This window comes from Hyperolius riggenbachi, chromosome 2 (genome assembly GCF_040937935.1).
Source record: "Hyperolius riggenbachi isolate aHypRig1 chromosome 2, aHypRig1.pri, whole genome shotgun sequence".
Lineage (NCBI taxonomy): Eukaryota > Metazoa > Chordata > Amphibia > Anura > Hyperoliidae > Hyperolius > Hyperolius riggenbachi.
In genome coordinates, this window is record NC_090647.1 from 19,303,711 (window position 1) to 19,327,772 (window position 24,062).

The following is a 24,062-nucleotide window of genomic DNA, read 5'->3' on the forward strand; positions in this document are numbered from 1 at the left end:
GGGCACATCTGGCTATACTGGGGGGAGAGATAAAGGGGCATATCTGGCTATACTGGGGAGAGAGATAAAGGGGCACATCTGGCTATACTGGGGAGAGAGATAAAGGAGCACATCTGGCTATACTGGGGAGAGAGATAAAGGGGCATATCTGGCTATACTGGGGAGAGATAAAGGGGCACATCTGGCTATACTGGTTAGAGAGATAAAGGGGCATATCTGGCTATACTGGGGGGAGAGATAAAGTTGCACATCTGGCTATACTGGGGAGAGAGATAAAGGGGCACATCTGGCTATACTGGTTAGAGAGATAAAAGGGCATATCTGGCTATACTGGGGAGAGAGATAAAGGGGCACATCTGGCTATACTGGTTAGAGAGATAAAGGGGCACATCTGGCTATACTGGGGAGAGAGATAAAGGGGCACATCTGGCTATACTGGGGAGAGAGATAAAGGGGCACATCTGGCTATACTGGGGAGAGAGATAAAGGAGCACATCTGGCTATACTGGTTAGAGAGATAAAAGGGGCATATCTGGCTATACTGGGGAGAGATAAAGGGGCACATCTGGCTATACTGGTTAGAGAGATAAAGGGGCATATCTGGCTATACTGGGGAGAGAGATAAAGCGGTACATCTGGCTATACTGGGGAGAGAGATAAAGGGGCATATCTGGCTGTACTGGGGAAAGAGATAAAGGGGCACATCTGGCTATACTGGAGAGAGATAAAGGGGCACATCTGGCTATACTGGTTAGAGAGATAAAGGGGCATATCTGGCTATACTGGGGAGAGAGATAAAGGGGCACATCTGGCTATACTGGTTAGAGAGATAAAGGGGCATATCTGGCTATACTGGGGAGAGAGATAAAGGGGCACTTCTGGCTATACTGGGGAGAGATAAAGGAGCACATCTGGCTATCTATAGGGAAGAGACAAAGGGGCCCATCTGGCTATCTATTGGGGAGAGATAAGAGGTACATCTGACTATAGGGAAGAAATAAAGGGGTACATCTGGCTATCTATAGGGAAGAGAGAATGGGGTACTGTAACGATTTGTGTCAGCAAGAACAGAATTCTGATTATTAGGTGATCTGCAGAATCACCAATAATACTGGTATACCAGACAGCTGATGAGATAGCTAAAAGCAAGTATAGTGATTGGTGCAACAGCAGTACTGATAGGTTTAGCTAAACCTCACCAGAGGAGCTGGTGGGTACTAACAGTACAGTGCCCCTCACCAGAGTCAAGGGCCCTCTGGTGAGAGTAGAGTGGTCAGACTAATCGGGTTGGCAACAGACAGACAGATGCAGTACAAAATCGGAAGGCAGAGACTGAAAGGTATAAACAGGCAGAGTCGGCAGCAAGATCAAATGGGCAGAGGTACAGAATCACTGAGCAGAAGAGTAGTCAGAACGAGCCAGAGTCATACACGGATAATATACTGTAATGAAGTATTTAACCACTTGAGGACCGTGGGCTTTACTTCCCTTAAAGAGAACCCGAGGTGTGTTTAAAGAATGTTATCTGCATACAGAGGCTGGATCTGCCTATACATCCCAGCCTCTGTTGCTATCCCAAACCCCACTAAGGTCCCCCTGCACTCTGCAATCCCTCATAAATCACAGCCGTGCTGTGAGGCTGTGTTTACATCTGTAGTGTCAGTCTCAGCTGCTCCCCCGCCTCCTGCATAGCTCCGGTCCCTGCCCCCGTCCCTTCCCTCCAATCAGCAGGGAGGGAAGGGATGCAGGCGGGGACAGGAGTTCTGCAGGAGGCGGGGAGAGCAGCAGACTGACACTATAGAGATAAACACAGCCAGCTCTGACAAGCTGTTTGTCAGCAGCATGGCTGTGATTTATGCGGGATTGCACAGCGCAGGGGGACCTTAGGGGGGTTTGGGATAGCAACAGAGGCTGGGCTGTATAGGCAGATCCAGCCTCTGTATGCAAATAATATTCTTCAAACCCACCTCGGGTTCTCTTTAAAGAGAATCTGTATTGTTAAAATCACACAAAAGTAAACATACCAGTGCGTTAGGGGACATCTCCTATTACCCTCTGTCACAATTTCGCCGCTCCCCGCCGCATTAAAAGTGGTTAAAAACAGTTTTAAAAAGTTTGTTTATAAACAAACAAAATGGCCACCAAAACAGGAAGTAGGTTGATGTACAGTATGTCCACACATAGAAAATACATCCATACACAAGCAGGCTGTATACAGCCTTCCTTTTGAATCTCAAGAGATCATTTGTGTGTTTCTTTCCCCCTGCATCTCTCATGCACTGAAGTTTCAGGCTGCTCTTTTCTTCCTGCAAACAGCTTTGCCCTTGTCTGTAATTCCTCAGTATGTGAAAGCCCAGCCAGCTCAGAGGACGATTTATCCAGCTTGTAAAAGATAAGAGAGAAGAGAGAAGCTGCTCTAATCTAAATAACACGCAGGCAGTGTGCATAGAGGGGCCTGGAAGGGGGAGTTCATAGCAGAACCACAACACTGAAGAACTTGGCAGCCTTCCAGACACAGGCCTGACAAGTCTGACAAGAGAGAGATAAGTTGATTTATTACTGAGACTGTGATAGTACAAAGTGCTGCAGTAAGCCAGAACACATTAGAATAGCTTTTAGAACTTGTAGGATGATAAAAAAACAGGATGCAATTTTTGTTACGGAGTCTCTTTAAGGACCAGGCACTGTTTTTCCATTCAGACCACTGCAGCTTTCACGGTTTATTGCTCGCTCATACAACCTAACACCTAAATGAATTTTGGCTCCTTTTCTTGTCACTAATAAAGCTTTCTTTTGGTGCTATTTGATTGCTGCTGCGATTTTTACTTTTTATTATATTCATCAAAAAAGACATGAATTTTGTCAAAAAAATGATTTTTTTAACTTTTGGTGCTGACATTTTTCAAATAAAGTAAAATTTCTGTATACATGCAGCACGAAAAATGTGGACAAACATGTTTTTGATAAAAAAAAAAAAAACATTCAGCCTATATTGATTGGTTTGGGTAAAAGTTATAGCGTTTACAAACTATGGTGCAAAAAGTGAATTTTCCCATTTTCAAGCATCTCTGACTTTTCTGACCCCCGGTCATGTTTCATGAGGGGCTAAAATTTCAGGATAGTATAAATACCCCTCAAATGACCCCATTTTGGAAAGAAGACATCCCAAAGTATTCACAGAGAGGCATAGTGAGTTCATAGAAGATATTATTTTTTGTCACAAGTTAGCGGAAAATGACACTTTGTGACAAAAAAAAAAAAAAAAAGTTTCCATTTCTTCTAACTTGCGACAAAAAAAAAATGAAATCTGCAACGGACTCACCATACCCCTCTCTGAATACCTTGAAGTGTCTACTTTCCAAAATGGGGTCATTTGTGGGGTGTGTTTACTGTCCTGGCATTTTGGGGGGTGCTAAACTGTAAGCACCCCTGTAAAGCCTAAAGGTGCTCATTGGACTTTGGACCCCTTAGCGCAGTTAGGCTGCAAAAAAGTGCCACACATGTGGTATCGCCGTACTCGGGAGAAGTAGTACAATGTGTTTTGGGGTGTATTTTTACACATACCCATGCTGGGTGGGAGAAATATCTCTGTAAATGACATTTTTTTAATTTTTTTTACACACAATTGTCCATTTACAGAGATCTTTCTCCCACTCAGCATGGGTATGTGTAAAAATACACCCCAAAACACATTATACTACTTCTCCTGAGTACGGTGATACCACATGTGTGGCACTTTTTTGCACCCTAACTGCGCTAAGGGGCCCAAATTCCAATGAGTACCTTTAGGATTTCAAGGGTCATTTTGCGGCATTTGGTTTCCAGACTACTCCTCGCGGTTTAGGGCCCCTAAAATGCCAGGGCAGTATAGGAACCCCACAAATTACCCCATTTTAAAAAGAAGACACCCCAAGGTATTCTGTTAGGAGTACGGTGAGTTCATAGAAGATTTTATTTTTTGTCACAAGTTAACGGAAATTGATTTGTATTGTTTTTTTTCCACAAAGTGTCACTTTCCGCTAACTTGTGACAAAAAATAAAATCTTCTATGAACTCACCATAGTCCTAACAGAATACCTTGAGGTGTCTTCTTTCTAAAATGGGGTCATTTGTGGGGTTCCTATACTGCCCTGGCATTTTAGGGGCCCTAAACCGTGAGGAGTAGTCTGGAAATCAAATGCCGCAAAATGACCTGTGAAATCCTAAAGATACTCATTGGACTTTGGGCCCCTTAGCGCAGTTAGGGTGCAAAAAAGTGCCACACATGTGGTACCGCCGTACTCAGGAGAAGTAGTATAATGTGTTTTGGGGTGTATTTTTACACATACCCATGCTGGGTGGGAGAAATATCTCTGTAAATGACAATTGTTTGATTTTTTTTACACACAATTGTCCATTTACAGAGAGATTTCTCCCACCCAGCATGGGTATGTGTAAAAATACACCCCAAAACACATTATACTACTTTTTCTGAGTACGGCGGTACCACATGTGTGACACTTTTTTGCAGCCTAGGTGCGCTAAGGGGCCCAACGTCCTATTCACAGATCATTTTGAGACATTTGTTTTCTAGACTACTCCTCACGGTTTAGGGCCTCTAAAATGCCAGGGCAGTATAGGAACCCCACAAGTGACCCCATTTGAGAAAGAAGACACCCCAAGGTATTCCGTTAGGTGTATGGCGAGTTCATAGAAGATTTTATTTTTTGTCACAAGTTAGTGAAAAATGAAATTTTGTGAAAAAAAAAAAAAAACAATAAAAATCAATTTCCGCTAACTTTTGACAAAAAATAAAATCTTCTATGAACTCGTCATACACCTAACAGAATACCTTGGGGTGTCTTTTCTAAAATGGGGTCACTTGTGGGGTTCCTATACCGCCCTGGCATTTTACGGGCCCAAAACCGTGAGTAGTCTGGAAACCAAATGTCTCAAAATGACTGTTCAGGGGTATAAGCATCTGCAAATTGTGATGACAGGTGGTCTATGAGGGGGCGAATTTTGTGGAACCGGTCATAAGCAGGGTGGCCTTTTAGATGACAGGTTGTATTGGGCCTGATCTGATGGATAGGAGTGCTAGGGGGGTGACAGGAGGTGATTGATGGGTGTCTCAGGGGGTGGTTAGAGGGGAAAATAGATGCAATCAATGCACTGGGGAGGTGATCGGAAGGGGGTCTGAGGGGGATCTGAGGGTTTGGCCGAGTGATCAGGAGCCCACACGGGGCAAATTAGGGCCTGATCTGATGGGTAGGTGTGCTAGGGGGTGACAGGAGGTGATTGATGGGTGTCTCAAGGTGTGATTAGAGGGGGGAATAGATGCAAGCAATGCACTGGCGAGGTGATCAGGGCTGGGGTCTGAGGGCGTTCTGAGGGTGTGGGCGGGTGATTGAGTGCCCTAGGGGCAGATAGGGGTCTAATCTGATAGGTAGCAGTGACAGGGGGTGATTGATGGGTAATTAGTGGGTGTTTAGGGTAGAGAACAGATGTAAACACTGCACTTGGGAGGTGATCTGACGTCGGATCTGCGGGCGATCTATTGGTGTGGGTGGGTGATCAGATTGCCCGCAAGGGGCAGGTTAGGGGCTGATTGATGGGTGGCAGTGACAGGGGTTGATTGATGGGTGGCAGTGACAGGGGGTGATTGACAGGTGATTGACAGGTGATCAGTGGGTTATTACAGGGAAGAACAGATGTAAATATTGCACTAGCGAATTGATAAGGGGGGTCTGAGGGCAATCTGAGCGTGTAGGCGGGTGATTGGGTGCCTGCAAGGGGCAGATTAGGGTCTGATCTGATGGGTAACAGTGACAGGTGGTGATAGGGGGTGATTGATGGGTGATTGATGGGTAATTAGTGGGTGTTTAGGGTAGAGAACAGATGTAAACACTGCACTTGGGAGGTGATCTGACGTCGGATCTATTGGTGTGGGTGGGTGATCAGATTTCCCGCAAAGGGGTAGGTTAGGGGCTGATTGATGGGTGGCAGTGCCAGGCGGTGATTGATGGGTGATTGACAGGTGATCAGGGGGATAGATGCATACAGTACACAGGGGGGGGGGGTCTGGGGAGAATCTGAGGGGTGGGTGGGTGATCAGGAGGGAGCAGGGGGCGGGGGGGGGATAAAAAAAATAGCGTTGACAGATAGTGACAGGGAGTGATTGATGGGTGATTAGGGGGGTGACTGGGTGCAAACAGAGGTCTGGGGGGTGGGCAGGGGGGGTCTGAGGGGTGCTGTGGGCGATCAGGGGGTGGGGGGGGGAATCAGTGTGCTTGGGTGCAGACTAGGGTGGCTGCAGCCTGCCCTGGTGGTCCCTCGGACACTGGAATCACCAGGGCAGGAGGCAGCATGTATAATACACTTTGTAAACATTACAAAGTGTATTATACGCTTTGTATGCGGCGATCCGGGTGCTAGTAACCCGCCGGCGCTTCCGAACGGCCGGCGGGTTACAGCGCAAGGGGGGCGGATCCAGGCGCCGGCGGCCAATCGCGTCACGAATGACGCGATCGCGCCGCCCATGCCCCTACAAGGACCGCCACCCTTGGGCATGAGCTGGTCCTTGCGGGGTCCACTTTCCGGCCGCCTCTGTGCGTTAGGCAGTCGGGAAGTGGTTAATCTTGTGTCCTTAACAGTGCAAGAATGGCAGCAATTGAATATTCCCCTTGAAAATCAATAAATGAATTTGGATTGGCTTTTGTAGGATCCACCCTCTTTTATGAATATTAATCCCAGTCACCCAGTGACCAACTGTGCAACAGTGTAAGAATGGCTGCAGTTTACATTTTCCCAGTGAAATTTGTATTTGTCTCTGCCCACTGATGACCCAGCATTGCCTGGGTATGTATTTGGCTGGTGTTGGCTATGCCCACTTTTTCTAACAGTAACAGACAATTACTAAATTACTCAATGACCAAATTTGTGAGCTTTGCAGTGTTTGGCATCAATTATTTGCATTGAAATGAAACAAATCTGATGGGCTGTTTGTGTCTCCACCCCTTTTCTGAATTTGAACCCCAGTCACCCAATAAATAACTGTACCCAGTTTGGGGCTTGTGCCATTAACAGTGCAAGAATGGCACTAATGATATATTTCCCTTGAAAATCAATAGATGAAGCAATAGGTGAATTTTGATTGGCTTTTGTAGGCTCCATCCACTTTTATGAATAATAGCTGATGAATCGGTGTTGCCCGGGTATGTATTTGGCTGGTGTTGGCTCTGCATACTTTTTCTAACCCTAACACACAAATACTCAATGATCAAGTTTGTGAGCTTTGGGGACTTTGGCATCAATAATTTGTATATTCCCATAGAAATTAAACAAATCAGATTGGCTGTTTGTGGCTCTGCCCCTCTCCGGCATTTGAACCCCAGTCAACCAATGACCAACTGTAGCAGGTTAATTTTGATTGGCTATTATAGGCTCTACCCACTTCCCATAATATTAATCTCAGTCACCCAGTGACCATCTGGGCAAAGTTTGAGAACCCTTGCTAGTAACAGTGTAAGAATGGCTGCAGTTTATATTTTCCTAGTGAAATTTGGTTTTGGCTACGCCCACTTTTTGTAACTCAATGACCAAGTTTGTGAGCTCTGGTGTCCTTGGCATCAATTTGTAATTTACCAGTGAGATGAAACAAATTGGATTGGCTGTTTGGAGCTCCACCCCTTTTCTGAATTTGAACCCCAGTGACCCAATGACCAACTGTAGCAGGTTTGAGGTTTGTGCCATTAACAGTGCAAGAATGGCAGCAATTTAAATATTGCCCTTGAAAATACACAGGCGAATTTTGATTTTCTTTTTAGGCTCCATCCACTTTTCTGAATATTAATCCCAGTCACCAAGTGACCAAGTTTTAAGCTTTCGGGTTTCTGCCATCAAAATTGTGTGAATGGAAGCAGTTTATCCAGTAAAGTAATCTGATTGGCTGTTTGTGGCTTCACCACTTTAGTGGATTTGAACCCCAGCCACTTCATGACCGACTGTAGCCGGTTTGAGGCTTCTGCCATTATTAGTGTAAGAGTGGCAGCAGTTTCAATATCTCCCTTGAAAATCAATTGGTGAATTTTGATTGGCTGTTGTAGTCTTCACCCACTTTCCTGAACATTAATCCCAGTCATCCATTGACCAACTTTGTCACGTTTGAGAACCCTGCAAATAACAGAATGGGCTTGATTCACAAAGTGGTGATAACTCAGTTATCACGCCTAAAAGACTTTAGGCGTGATAAGCCGTGCAAAGCTGAGTTATCACCGATTTGTGCTGCTCTTCGCGCGAAGCTCCCGCGCGCAAAGTTTTGCAAAGTCCCATAGGGCTCAATGGACGCTGCGCGCGAAGCACGGTACACTGTACACGGTACACATGATAAGAAGAAACTCGCGCGATCTCCCGCGCGCAAAGTTTTGCGCGCGGGAGATCGTGCGAGTTTCTTCTTATCATGCCTAAACTGAGTTTAGGCGTGATAAAGGGCTTTTCACAGGCGTGCAAACACTTTGCACCGCTTTGTGAATCAAGCCCATTGGCTGAAATCAATCTAACAAATTGGATTGGCTGTTTGTGGCTCCACCACCTTTAGTGAATTTGGACCACTGTCACCTATCAGGCAAGAGGCCTCTGCCATTAATAGTGTAAGAATGGTAGCAATGTAAATATTCTCCTTGAAAATCAATAGGTGAAATTTGATTGGCTGTTGTTGGCTCCACCCACATTTCTGAATATTAATTCCAGTCACCCAGTGGCCCACTATGCCAAGTTTGGGAACCCCGCCATTAACAGTGTAAGAATGGCTGCAATTTATATTCTCCCCTCGAAAAAATGTAGTTGTTTGCTCCACCTACTTTTTCTAACCTTGACATACAGTCACTCAATGACCAAGTTTATGAGCTTTGGGCTTTTGGTATCAATAATTTGTATATTCCCATTGAAATAAAAAAAAATCAGATTGGCTGTTTGTGGCTCCGCCCCCTTTCTGAATTTGAACCCCAGTCACCCAGTGACTAACAGTACCAGGTTTGAAGCATTTGCTATTAACTGTGTAATGCTGGGTATCACGTTGCGATTTCCGCGGGATCGATTGGATCGATTTGATTATTTCCAACATGTTTGATCGGGTTTCAATGGATACAGCCGTCGATTTTGCATACTTAAAATGCAAAATCGACGGCTGTATCCATCGATACCCGATCGAACATGTTGGAAATAATCTAATCGATCCAATCGATCCCGCGGATAGAGCGTGAAATCGCAACGTGTGTACCCAGCATAAACATGGCAGCAATGTAAATATTCCCTTTGAAAATCAACAGGTGAATTTTAATTGGCTGTTGTAGGCTCCACCCACTCTCTTCAACCGTGCAAAGTTTGAGAACCCTGCCAGTAACAGTGTAAGAATGGCTGCAGTTTATATTTTCCTATTATTTTTGGCTCTGCCCACTTTTTGTAACCTTGACACACAGTCACTCAATGACCAAGTTTGTGAGCTTTCAGGTTCCTGGCATCAAAAATGTGTGAATGGAAGCAGTTTATCCACCAAGAAAGTCTGATTGGCTGTTTGTGGCCCCACCCCTTAGTAAATTTGGACCCCAGTCACCCAATGACCGACTGTAGCAAGTTTGAAGCCTCTGCCATTAACAGTGTAAGAATAGCAGCAGTTTAAATATTCCCCTTGAAAATCAATAGGTGACTTTTGATTGGCTGTTGTAGGCTCCACCCACTTTCCTGAATATTAATCTCATTCACCCAGTGACCCAGTTTGCCAAGTTTGAGAACCCTGTGATTAACAGTGTAAGAATGGCTGCAGTTTACATTTTTCCATTTAAAATGAATTGGCTGTTTTATGCTCCGCCCACTTTTCCTGGATTTGTAACCTCGGCCACCAAGTGACCAACTGTGCCAAGTGTGGGGACTCTGGCTCGATTACTGTGAGAATGGCAGCCTTTTCCATTCACTTTAATGGCTGGAATCTGATTTGCTGTTTGTAGCTCCGCCCAGGTGTGCAGGGGGGACGCGAGACCCCCAGAACATATCATCCCAGGTAGTAAGGGATCTGTATACCAAGTTTCATTCAAATCGGTCAAGCCGTTTTTGCGAGATCGCGGCACATACACACGCACACATACATACGATTTTATATATCTATATACTAGCTGATTGCCCGGCGTTGCCCGGGTATGTATTTGGCTGGTGTTGGCTCTGCATACTTTTTCTAACCCTAACACACAATTACTCACTGATCAAGTTTGTGAGCTTTGCGGTCTTTGGTATCAATAATTTGCATTGACATGAAAAAATCTGATTGGCTGTTTGTGGCTCCACACCCTTTCCTGAATTTGAACCCCAGTCACCCATTGACCAACTGTACCAGGTTTGAGGCTTGTGCCATTAACAGTGCAAGAATGGTAGCAATTAAATATTCCCCTTGAAAAGCAATAGGTGAAGTTTGATTCACTTTTGTAGGCTCCACCCACTTTTATGAATATTAATCCCAGTCACCCAGTGACCAACTGTGCAAAGTTTGAGAACCCTGCCATTAACAGTGTAAGAATGGCTGCAGTTTACATTTTCCCAGGGAAATTTGTATTTGTCTCCACCCACTGTAGACTCGGCGTTGCCCGGGTATGTATTTGACTGGTGATGGCTCTGCCCACTTTCTAACCCTAACGCACAAACACTCAATGACCAAGTTTGTGAGCTTTGGGGTCCTTGGCATCAATAATTTGTATATTCCCATAGAAATTAAACAAATCTGATGGGCTGTTTGTGGCTCCGCCCCTCTCCAGCATTTGAACCCCAGTCACCCAATGACCAACTGTAGCAGGTTTGAGGCATCTGCTATTAACAGTGTAAAAATGGCAGCAATTTAAATATTCCACTTGAAAATCAACAGGTGAATTTTGATTGGCTATTATAGGCTCCACCCACTTCCCTGAATATTAATCTCAGTCACTCAGTGACCATCTGGGCAAAGTTTGTGAACCCTGAAATAAACAGTGTAAGAAGGGCTGCAGTTTACACTTTCCCAGAAAAAAATGTTTTTAACTCCACCCACTTTTTGTAACCTTGACACACAGTCACTACTTAATGACCAAGTTTGTGAGCTTTTGGGTTCCTGGCATCAAAATTGTGCTAATGGAAGCAGTCTATCATCGATATGGAAATTCACCACAATGCTGGGTAAGCAGCTACTCCGGTAACAAGTTACCTGGAACACTTTGCCGGTGCCTTGTCTCAGCTGGATTGCTCCTACCGCTGGCTTCGCATCAAAAGTGAAAAAAGAGACGGCACACCACTGGCTGCAATCAAGGTGCTGTGTATTGGCGAACAAGTCACACTACATGTTACGGAGGAACCACCTCCTTCATCAGGTGTTAAACAGCAATGAAGTGTACAGAGCCCATATATATACACAATCACATGTAAAATAGGAACCACACCCATAGTGGAACCACCCACCAATTCATTAACCCCATATTCTCAGTTACTCAATTGAATAATTCCTGTGGTCATCTGGCACTCCTCATCGGCTACCATTGAATATAATACAAAAAACTGACCGTAAACTGGCACTTCCAACCGAGGACTGCCACAGAACCACCTGTGAATAAAACACCCGGTTAAGAATAATGCACATACCGACTTATGCCTTATACATATCACTACAGCATTCACATATGCATAAAACCACTTATAAACCCAACAAAAAGCACTTAAAAGGCAATCGCTCATTCATCCCTCTTGGGGCCACCACATCTAAAGTGTGGATCCAACGTGCCTCTTTCTGTTTCAGTACCTTCTCCAAGTCACCACCTCTCCCTGAAGGAGTCACAGCCTCCAGAACACACCACCTTAGTTGTGCTGCATTGTGCCCTGCTGCGCCAAAATGTCTGGCTACAGAGGTATCATAATTCCCTCGCTTACCTTCTGCATAATTGCTAATCGCCCTTTTGTGTTCCTGAATACGCGTCCTAACTGCTCTAGTGGTTTCCCCTACATACATGAGTCCGCATGGACACTTAAGTCCATACACAACCCATGCAGTAGAGCAGTAGTGCCTCCCTTTAATGACAATGTTGCGACCCGTATGGGGATGCCCCACCACGTTGCCTTTAATGATGGCGTTGCACACATTACAATTCAAGCACGGATAAGTACCTGCCCTCCCTGTGCTTCTTTCTTTGCTCATGGGTGCAGTGTCTGTGTGTCTAACCCTATCATAAATGGTTTTCCCTCTCCTAATGGAGAATATGGGTTCCTCACCAAACACTGATCCCAACTCGCCATCATTGCTCAATAGTGGCCAGAACCTGCGTACAGTGCTTTTTATAAGCTCAGTGTTCTTCCCCAAATTCGTGACGAAGGGTATACCTTTTGATCTATCCTTTGTACCTCCCCTGTGTAACAATGAGGACCTCTCGATCCTCCCTACCTCATTCTTAACTGCTTCGATTTTCTCAGGATCATAACCCTTTTGTATAAATTTAGAGGCCAAGGATCGACCTGCCCTTGCATGATCATCGTTCAGGGTACATATTCGTCTCGCCCTGAGGAACTGCCCCCTCGGTATGGCTTTCACCACATGTTTGTGGTGGTGACTGTCCGGACGCAATAAGTTATTCCGGTCAGTCGACTTACGGAACAACTTGGTCACAAATCGACCATTGGAGATTTTAAGTGACACATCCAAAAAATTAATGGTATCTTTAGACACCTCCAAAGAAGGTCGATCCTTGGCCTCTAAATTTATACAAAAGGGTTATGATCCTGAGAAAATCGAAGCAGTTAAGAATGAGGTAGGGAGGATCGAGAGGTCCTCATTGTTACACAGGGGGGGTACAAAGGATAGATCAAGAGGTATACCCTTCGTCACGAATTTGGGGAAGAACACTGAGCTTATAAAAAGCACTGTACGCAGGTTCTGGCCACTATTGAGCAATGATGGCGAGTTGGGATCAGTGTTTGGTGAGGAACCCATATTCTCCATTAGGAGAGGGAAAACCATTTATGATAGGGTTAGACACACAGACACTGCACCCATGAGCAAAGAAAGAAGCACAGGGAGGGCAGGTACTTATCCGTGCTTGAATTGTAATGTGTGCAACGCCATCATTAAAGGCAACGTGGTGGGGCATCCCCATACGGGTCGCAACATTGTCATTAAAGGGAGGCACTACTGCTCTACTGCATGGGTTGTGTATGGACTTAAGTGTCCATGCGGACTCATGTATGTAGGGGAAACCACTAGAGCAGTTAGGACGCGTATTCAGGAACACAAAAGGGCGATTAGCAATTATGCAGAAGGTAAGCGAGGGAATTATGATACCTCTGTAGCCAGACATTTTGGCGCAGCAGGGCACAATGCAGCACAACTAAGGTGGTGTGTTCTGGAGGCTGTGACTCCTTCAGGGAGAGGTGGTGACTTGGAGAAGGTACTGAAACAGAAAGAGGCACGTTGGATCCACACTTTAGATGTGGTGGCCCCAAGAGGGATGAATGAGCGATTGCATTTAAGTGCTTTTTGTAGGGTTTAGAAGTGGTTTTATGCATATGTGAATGCTGTAGTGATATGTATAAGGCATAAGTCGGTATGTGCATTATTCTTAACCGCGTGTTTTATTCACAGGTGGTTCTGTGGCAGTCCTCGGTTGGAAGTGCCAGTTTACGGTCAGTTTTTTGTATTATATTCAATGGTAGCCGATGAGGAGTGCCAGATGACCACAGGAATTATTCAATTGAGTAACTGAGAATATGGGGTTAATGAATTGGTGGGTGGTTCCACTATGGGTGTGGTTCCTATTTTACATGTGATTGTGTATATATATGGGCTCTGTACACTTCATTGCTGTTTAACACCTGATGAAGGAGGTGGTTCCTCCGTAACATGTAGTGTGACTTGTTCGCCAATACACAGCACCTTGATTGCAGCCAGCGGTGTGCCGTCTCTTTTTTCACTTTTGATGCTAATGGAAGCAGTTTATCCAGCAAATAAATCTGGCTGTTTTTGGCTCTGCCCCTTTACTGAATTTGAACCCCAAACACTTAACGACCGACTGTAGGAGGTTTGAGGCCTCTGCTATTAACAGTGTGAGAATGGCTGCAGTTTCAATATTCCCCATGAAAATCAATAGGTGAATTTTGATTGGCTCTTGTAGGCTCCACCTACTTTTCCGAATATTAACCCTAGTCACCAGTGACCAACTGTGTGAAGTTTGAGAACCCTGCCATTAACAGTGTAAGAAAAGCTGCAGTTTACATTTTCCTATGTAAAAAGTTAGTTGTTTTTGGCTGTGCTCACTATTTCTAATCTTGACATACAGTCACTTAATGACCAAGTTTATGAGCTTTGGGGTCCTTGGCATCAGTAAGTTGCATTTTACCATTGAAATTAAACAAATCTGATTGGCTGTTTTTGGCCTGCTCCCTTCAGAATTTAAACCCCAGTCTCCCAGTGACTGACTGTACCAGATTTGAGGCCTCTGCCATTAAGAGTGCATGAATGGCAGCAATGTAAATATTCCCATTGAAAATCAAAAGGTGAATTTTGATTGGCTGCTGTAGGCTCCACCCACTTTTCTGAATATTAGTCCCAGTCACCCAGTGGCCAACTGTGTCACATTTGAGAACCTTGCCAATAACAGAATGGCTGAAATCAATCTAACAAATCTGATTGGCTGTTTGTGGCTCCATCCCTTTAGTGAATGTGGACCCCAGTCACCCAATGACTGACTGTATCAGGTTTGAGGCCTCTGCCACTAACAGTGTAAGAATGGTAGCAATGTGAATACTCCCCTTGAAAATCAATAGGTAAATTTTGATTGGCTGTTGTAGGCTCCAGCCACATTTCTGAATATTCATCCCAGTCACCCAGTGGCCAATTGTGTAAAGTTTGGGAACCCTGCCATGTTAAAAATTTAGTTGTTGGCACCGCCTACTTTTTCTAACCTTGACATACAGTCACTCAATTATCAAGTTTATCAGCTTTGGGGTCCTTGGTATCAATACTTTGTATATTCCCTTTGAGAAATAAACCAATCTGGCTGTTTGTGGCTCCACCTCCTTTCTGAATTTGGACCCTAGTCACCCCGTGACCAACTGTACCAGGTTTGAGGCATCTGCTTTTAACAGTATAAGAGAATGGTAGCAGATGAAATATTCCCTTTGAAAATCAAAAGGTGAATTTTTATTGGCTGTTGTAGGCTCCACCCACCTTCCAAAATCTTAATCTCAGTCACCCAATGACCAACTGTGCAAAGTTTGAGAACCCTGCCATTAACGGTGTAAGAATGGTTGCAGTTTATATTTTCCAGTGGAATTTGTTTTTAGCTCCGCCCACTTTTTGTAACCTTGACACACAGTCACCCAGTGACCAAGTTTGTGAGCTGTCAGGTTCCTGGCATAATAAATGTGTGAATGGAAGCAGTTTATCCACCAAGGAAATCGAATTGGCTGTATGTGGCCCCGCCCCTTTAGTGAATTTGGACCCCAGTCACCCAATGACAGACTGTAGCAAGTTTGAAGCCTCTGCCATTAAAAGTGTAAGAATAGCAGCAGTTTAAATATTCCCCTTGAAAATAAATAGGTGAATTTTGATTGGCTGTTGTAGGCTCCACCCATTTTCTTGAATCTTAATCCCAGTCCCCCAGTGACCAACTGTGCCAAGTTTGAGAACCCTGCGATTAACAGTCTAAGAATGGCTGCAGTTTACATTTTCCCATTTAAAATGAACGGCTGCAATTTGATTGGCTGTTTTATGCTCCGCCCACTTTTCCTGTATTTGCAACCTCGGTCAGCAAGTGACCAACTGTGCCATGTGTGGGGACTCTGGCTTGATTACTGTCAGAATGGCAGCCTTTTACATTTTTTCCATTGACTTGAATGGGTGAAATCTAATTTGCTGTTTGTAGCTCCGCCCACGTGTGCAGGGGGAACACGAGACCCCCAGAACATATCATCCCAGGTAGTAAGGGATCTGTGTACCAAGTTTCGTTCAAATCGGTCAAGCCGTTTTCGAGTGATCGCGACACACACACACACACACACACACACACACGCACACGCACGCACACACACACACACACACCACACACACACACACACACACACACACACACACACACACACACACACACACACACACACACACACACACACACACACCACACACACACACACACACACACACACACACACACACACACACACACACACACACACACACACACACACACACACACACACACACACACACACACACACACACACACACACACACACACACACACACACACGTGAAAAACTATTTGCCCCCTTCCTGATTTCTTATTCTTTTGCATGTTTGTCACACTTAAATGTTTCTGCTCATCCAAATTCGTTACCTGTTAGTCCATGATAACATAATTGAACACAACATGCAGTTTTAAATGATGGTTTTAATTATTTAGTGAGAAAAAAAAACTCAAAACCTACATGGCCCTGTGTGAAAAAGAAATTGCCCCCTGAACCTAATAACTGGTTGGGCCACCCTTAGCAGCAATAACTGCAATCAAGCATTTGCGATAACTTGCAACGAGTCTTTTACAGCGCTCTGGAGGAATTTTGGCCCACTCATCTTTGCAGAATTGTTGTAATTCAGCTTTATTTGAGGGTTTTCTAGCATGAACCTGCTTTTTTAAGGTCATACAACAACATCTCAATAGGATTCAGGTCAGGACTTTGACTAGGCCACTCCAAAGTCTTCATTTTGTTTTTCTTCAGCCATTCAGAGGTGGATTTGCTGGTGTGTTTTGGGTCATTGTCCTGCTGCAGCACCCAAGATCGCTTCAGCTTGAGTTGACGAACAGATGGCCGGACATTCTCCTTCAGGATTTTTTGGTAGACAGTAGAATTCATGGTTCCATCTATCACAGCAAGCCTTCCAGGTCCTGAAGCAGCAAAACAACCCCAGACCATCACACTACCACCACCATATTTTACTGTTGGTATGATGTTCATTTGCTGAAATGCTGTGTTACTTCTACGCCAGATGTACCTGGACACGCACCTTCCAAAAAGTTCAACTTTTGTCTCGTCGGTCCACAAGGTATTTTCCCAAAAGTCTTGGCAATCATTGAGATGTTTTTTAGCAAAATTGAGACGAGCCTTAATATTCTTTTTGCTTAAAAGTGGTTTGCGCCTTGGATTTCTGCCATGCAGGCCGTTTTTGACCTTAATTGAGGCAAGTGAGGCCTGCAGTTCTTTAGATGTTGTCCTGGGGTCTTTTGTGGCCTCTCGGATGAGTTTTCTCTGCGCTCTTGGGGTAATTTTGGTCGGCCGGCCACTCCTGGGAAGGTTCATCACTGTTCCATGTTTTTGCTATTTGTGGATAATGGCTCTCACTGTGGTTCGCTGGAGTCCCAAAGCTTTAGAAATGGCTTTATAACCTTTACCAGACTGATAGATCTCAATCACAGTACTTTTGTTCTCATTTGTTCCTGAATTTCTTTGGATCTTGGCATGATGTCTAGCTTTTGAGGTGCTTTTGGTCTACTTCTCTGTGTCAGATAGCTCCTATTTAAGTGATTTCTTGATTGAAACAGGTGTGGCAGTAATCAGGCCTGTGGGTGACTACAGAAATTGAACTCAGGTATGATAAACCACAGTTAAGTTATTTTTTAACAAGGGGGGGCAATCACTTTTTCACACAGGGCCATGTAGATTTTCAGTTTTTTTTCTCACTAAATAATAAAAACCATCATTTAAAACTGCATTTTGTGTTCAATTATGTTATCTTTGACTAATAGTTAACGGTTTTTGATGAGCAGAAACATTTAAGTGTGACAAACATGCAAAAGAATAAGAAATCAGGAAGGGGGCAAATAGTTTTTCACACCACTGTACATACATACATACATCCGATTTTATATATATAGATATAATAGAGTAAGTGCTTCAACTTTCAAGCAAGAAGAAGAAGTAGCGCCCTGCCCCCAGGGCCGGCCTAGGCAAGAAGAAGGGGCCGGTCCAAGCACGAAGAAGGGGCTGGTCCAAGCGAGAAGAAGAAGTAGTGCCATATTAAAGCGGACCTTAACCAAACATTTTTTTTTTATTAAAAATATTTAGTTGCACCACTCTGACACATACAAAGATAAATAAACACTCCTTCAAACCTATGAGCATTTCAGTGCATGCTTTTCACCCTTCTCTTTTCATAACTAGGGTTATACAGGGGGAAGCCATTAGCAATTCCTCCATTGCCAAACACCACTTACTCCATCCAGGGGCGCCTCTAGCCTTTTCGTCACTCAAGGCAAGAAAACCTGTGCCCCCCCCCCCCCCCCATATGGCACCAACAGGTGTATATCAATGGCATACAAATACAGATATTGCCAGGTCTTCTGGTATCCTTTTACATCCCAAAACTGGAACGTGGGGAGCACACTGAATCATATCTGTAGATGGGGGTTGGTGGCACACTGGTGCCGCTGGAAAGGGGGTTGGGTTGTTCTGCCTGTGGCTGGGAAAGGAGGGGGGGGGGGGGTGAATGTGACACTGGGTGCTGCTGCTGGAAGGAGGGGGGTTACACTGAGTACTACTGGGTACAGAGGGTACCAATGAGTGCTGGTGGGAGAAAGGGTGAGACTTGCAATACCTCAAGGTGCAGACATATGTTGTTTTCAAACAGAAAAACTAAATACTGAGTTAGAGTAATAAAATATTTATATGTATGTACATGAATAAACCCTGCCAGTCTGAGGTTCTGATTAGAAATAATAGTGGGCAGTACGGTGGCGTAATGGTTAGCGCTCTCGCCTTGCAGCGCTGGGTTGCTGGTTTGAATCCCAGCCAGGTCAACATCTACAAGGAGTTTGTGTGTTCTCCCCGGGTCTGCGTGGGTTTCCTCGGGGCACTCCGGTTTCCTCCCACATCCCAAAAACATACAGATAAGTTAATTGGCTTCCCCCTAAAATTGACCCTAGACTATGATACATGCACTACACGATACATACATAGACATATGACTATGTGGTAGGATTAGATTGTGAGCTCCTCTGAGGACAGTCAGTGACAAGACAATATACGCTTTACAGCGCTGCGGAAGATGTCGGTGCTATATAAATACTTAAAGAGACTCTGAAGCGAGAATAAATCTCACTTCAGAGCTCATAGTTAGCAGGGGCATGTTTGCCCCTGCTAAAGCGCAGCTATCCCGCGGTTAAACGGGGGTCCCTTCACCCCCAAACCCACCTCCGCAATACTTGGTCGTAGACTTAGTCGTAAAATGTTCTCTTCCCGGAGGCAGGGCTAACGGCTGCAGCCCTGCCTCTAGTCGCGTCTATCAGACGCGCATCGCCGCCTCTCCCCCGCCCCTCTCAGTAAAGGAAGACTGAGAGGGGCGGGGGAGAGGCGGAGGTACGCGTCTGATAGACGCGCATGAGGCAGGGCTGCGGCGGTTAGCCCTGCCCCAACCAGGAAGCGCTCCCCGGCTGCACGGAGGGGATTTGGGGGTGAAGGGACCCCCGTTAAGCCGCGGGATAGCGGCGTTTTAGCAGGGGCACACATGCCCCTGCTATCTATGAGGTCTGAAGCGAGATTTATTCTCGCTTCAGACTCTCTTTAAATAAATATATGGGAGGAATGCAGCACTAACAAGGCACCAGGTTGACTCTCTACACACAGGGGAAGCAGACTGATAGACAGCAGGAGGGGACTGACAGGACTTGCAAGCCTTCCGTTTTAAGAAGGCAAATTTCACCAAGCATTGCTTATTAGTAGGAGGGCTCTTTTATCCCCCTATACACTCCTAGTGGTTTGGGTCACCCTGAGCTGCTTGGTTACTCTGATGGACTTGCAGTCTATTTTGCCTCTCTGTGAACATGCACTCCACACAAAGCCTCTCCTTATGCAGACAAATCAAAAACAGCACTCAGCACCTAATATGGAAAATTGGCTGCACAAATCTGCCCCCTCCACCCTAGCACTACAAGAACAGACTTTTCCAGCTTAGGAAGGGTTAAAGTACACTGACAGCCAGGCCCAATGCATATAGAGAAAGGACAGATTTTTTTTTTTTCTTTTTTTTAAGCTTTCTTGGCTCCTGTTGCATGCAACAGGAGTCCCGGGTAAGCAAGGCTATTAGCCCCATGCACGGAAAAAGCGTGAGTGCCCTAAAGCACCCCCCCAAAACGTGCATGAGTAGCCACGGGCCCCACAATGCTGCAGGGCCCTTCCGGTTGTTCCCTGAAGGGAACCTTCCCCCTTTGCCATCGGCTCAGGGGGTGGCATCCTCCAACACCCGAGGGGTTGGAGGATCCTGGAGTCCTCCGACACCCGAAGGATTGGAGGACCCCCAACTGCCCGGTGGTTGCCCGCAGGGCCTGGGCCACGTGGTCATCCACATGGTCCGTGACCCCCCCGAGAGGGAGCCAGATGGGAACCGAAGTCCCCAGGGGACAAGTCCCCGGTGCCAGCAAGCTGGCCCCGACCTTGCGGCCGGAGTGATAAAAATTCCGCACTCTCCCTAGCCAAAAGGCCGGGGAGCTGCGTTAGTTGGCTATGCATATGGGCAGTACAGACCACAGCACCCTACTTCCGCCTGAGATCTGCCACATCTCAGGTTTTTTCAGGTGCACCTGGAGCGCCACTTCCAGGGGCAGTACGCCTAAGCAAAGCCCTCAGCCATTCAACCTCAACCAGGAGTAGAACCATTCAATCAGCCTCTGGGAATTACCACCAGGAAGGACACCTTGCCACAGTGCCATCCCTCCAGGTCCCCCCAAAAAACCTCAAGAACAGATACTACACTTGATCTTAGCCAAAAGGCCGAGAAAGGACAGATGCCAAAGCTGCTTAACAACACAATTAACTTCAGCTATTGTTAAAGGGTTGTAAATCAGTAAAGCACAGTGAAGCAATGTGAGCCCCTGGAGAACAGAGTGAGAGAGAGAATATGTCCCCTACCTCTGGACTATCACACTTGAGCAGCTTGTCCTGGGACTCCGAGTGCTGGTGGGAGGTGATATCAGATGCTCTCTAGAAAGGGGGAGATGCTGGGGGCAGCTTGCCTTGCAGTCAGATCTCCAAGTCGGATCAGCAGAGGGCTTTCTCCCAGCCATGATCCTCCTTGCCTGTCTTTAAAATCTCCCGGCAAGTCTCCTTCACTGTGCGGGCAGGGGGCGGGGCCTCTTCCCTCCAGCAGCCATGTGGTCCTGTACACTGCGCAGACAGCCTGGCTTTAGAGGAGGAGGGGTGGAGAGAGCAGAGTTGTTCTGCATCTCTATTGGCTGAGAAAGGAGGGGGGTTTGTGTATCAAGGCGGAAGCACATGGTGGTAGTGTGCGAGTGCTGCTTTCGGCTGACGGGACTGCTCAGCTTATAAGTAAAATACATGACGGCTGATCAGTGTAATGGAAGTAGCGGCAGGGGAGAGGGGGAAGGGCGCCTTTTCCTCCAACAGCGCCTCAGGCAGTGGCTTGTATTGCCTATTGATAGAAGCGCCCCTGACTCCATTAGTTTGCCGGATTTTGTCCCGGCAATTTGAAAGGAAGGGAGGGGTTCCTCTAATAAATGTAAAATATTTTATATTTGTCGTCATGCAGCTGAAAAAAGGCTGCTATTTATTATTATAATTTAGAAAATAGATTTTATTTCTGAAATCTTGTATTTTTAATTTGGGTGCACTTTAAACCAAGGGCGAAGAGGGATAATTTGCATATTCAGTAGCAGTGCATTGTGGGTTACCACAAATGTTCACTGTGGCCTGGTGCACACCAAAAAACGCTAGCAGATCCGCAAAATGCTAGCAGATTTTTAAACGCTTTTTCTTCTTTTTCTGTAGCGTTTCAGCTAGCGTTTTGCGGTTTTGTGAAGCGTTTTTGGTGTAGTAGATTTCATGTATTGTTACAGTAAAGCTGTTACTGAACAGCTACTGTATTAAAAAACGCCTGGCAAACCGCTCTGAAGTGCCGTTTTTCAGAGCGGTTTGCGTTTTTCCTATACTTAACATTGAGGCAGAAATGCATCCGCAATCCAAAATCTGCAGCAGCCCGGGAGTATGCGTTTCTGCAAAACGCCTCCCGCTCTGGTGTGCACCAGCCCATTGAAATACATTACCCTAGCGGATCCGCACCCGCAAGCGGATCGCAAACCGCAGCCGAACCGCTCTGGTGTGCACTAGGCCTTATAGCTGAATTATTGCAGATTTGCTTCTGTTTTGAGAAGGCAAATTACACCAAGCTTTGCTTTGTTTAGTAGGAGGTCTTTTTGGTCCCTTTTATCCCCCTATACATTCCCAGTGGTTTGGGTCACCCTGACCCTGAGCTGCTTGGTTACTCTGTTGTACTGGTCCAAGCCCTATCTCATACAGCCGTATCAGTCCCTGCCATGTACTGATGAGGACCAAAAGTCTGAAACAGGCTGTCTACATGTGGGTTTGATATGACTGTGTAAAATTTAAAGCTATATGCTTGCTATACACCAGCGGTTCTGGATTCCTGCTTGGCTTACCAAGGGTGAAAAGGGATAATTTTCATATTTAGTAGCAGTGCATTGTGGGTAACCACAAATGTTCACTTAAAGCTCAATTATTGCAGATTTTCTTCTGTTTGAAGAAGGCAAATTACACCAATACAGTGTGCGGCATTGCAGGAAGTGACGACAGTGGAACGCACGCTGGAACGTGGAAGAGGTGAGTCATCCCCGCCTGCTGCCTCTTACTAATAGTGGCGGCTGCTGCTGAGCTTAAGCTGCAGGGGGAGCGCACATGGGGGACCCAGGTGAGGGAGGGAAGGTCTGCTGATCTTAAGCTAGAGGGGGAGCACACATGGGGGACTCAGGTGAGAGGGGGTTCCTGCTGAGCTTAAGCTGGAGAGGGAGCGCACATGGGGGACCCAGGTGAGGGAGGGGGAGTGCACATGGGGGACCCAGGTGAGGGAGGGGGGGGTCCTGCTGAGCTTAAGCTGGAGGGGGAGCGCACATGGGGGACCCAGGTGAGGGGGGGGGTCCTGCTGAGCTTAAGCTGGAGGGGGAGCGCACATGGGGGACCCAGGTGAGGGAGAGGGGGTCCTGCTGAGCTTAAGCTGGAGGGGGAGCGCACATGTGGGACCCAGGTGAGGGAGGGGGGGTCCTGCCGAGCTTAAGCTGGAGGGGGAGCGCACATGGGGGACCCAGGTGAGGGAGGGGGGTCCTGCTGAGCTTAAGCTGGAGGGGGAGCGCACATGGGGGACCCAGGTGAGGGAGGGGCCTGCTGAACTTAAGCTGCAGGGGGAGCGCACATGGGGGACCCAGGTGAGGGAGGGGGGTCCTGCTGAGCTTAAGCTGGAGGGGGAGCGCACATGGGGGACCCAGGTGAGGGAAGGGGGGTCCTGCTGAGCTTAAGCTGGAGGGGGAGCGCACATGGGGGACCCAGGTGAGGGGGGGATCCTGCTGAGCTTAAGCTGGAGGGGGAGCGGACATGGGGGACCCAGGTGAGGGGGGGTCTGACCCCCCTCCCCGCTGCTGTGCCCAATACCCCCTTCCTGCCCACTACCCCCTTATGCGGCGTATGCTACGCCGCGGGTCGGCTAGTATAGATTATTATAGGTGATACCGCAGATCACCTGATATCAGAACTCTGTTCATGCTGACACATATCGTTACAGTAACTGTAAATTCCAACTAATCTTTGGTTTAAAATAACTTTTGAAACTCTGCAATTAAAAAAAGTACCAAAAATAAGGTCAAAAAGTAATGTCAAAATTATTATGAATATTTTCTTGCTTGTTGGTAGCTTAACCACTTCAGGATTCTGCGTACGCATAAGTACGCCCCTGAATCCTGAAGCGGGTTCCATGTCAGTTCACGGAGGGTGTCTCCGTGAACACCCTGCGAGCCTCCGATCGCGGCTCGCAGGGTAAATGTAAACACGCGGGGAATATTTTCTCCGCTATTTTCATACATACGGCGCTGCTGCGCAGCAGCACCGTAGAGGAAATCGGCGATCCCCGGCCTCTGATTGGCCGGGGATCGCCGGCATCTGATAGGCTGAAGCCTATCTGAGGCGGCGCAGGATGGAGTTCCGTCCTGCGCAGCCCATAGTGAAGAGGGGAGGGAGGG

General features: G+C 46.4%; 1 protein-coding gene and 1 pseudogene across 1 annotated transcript in view; one reads left to right on the plus strand and one right to left on the minus strand.

Annotated features, from left to right (window-relative positions):
* Positions 1-24,062, plus strand: part of LOC137542550 (P2X purinoceptor 7-like) — a 206,591-nt gene that overhangs the window by 164,219 nt on the left and 18,310 nt on the right. The gene's annotated exons all lie outside the window — the stretch shown is intronic.
* LOC137554811 (U2 spliceosomal RNA) lies at positions 20,693-20,805 on the minus strand (annotated as a pseudogene).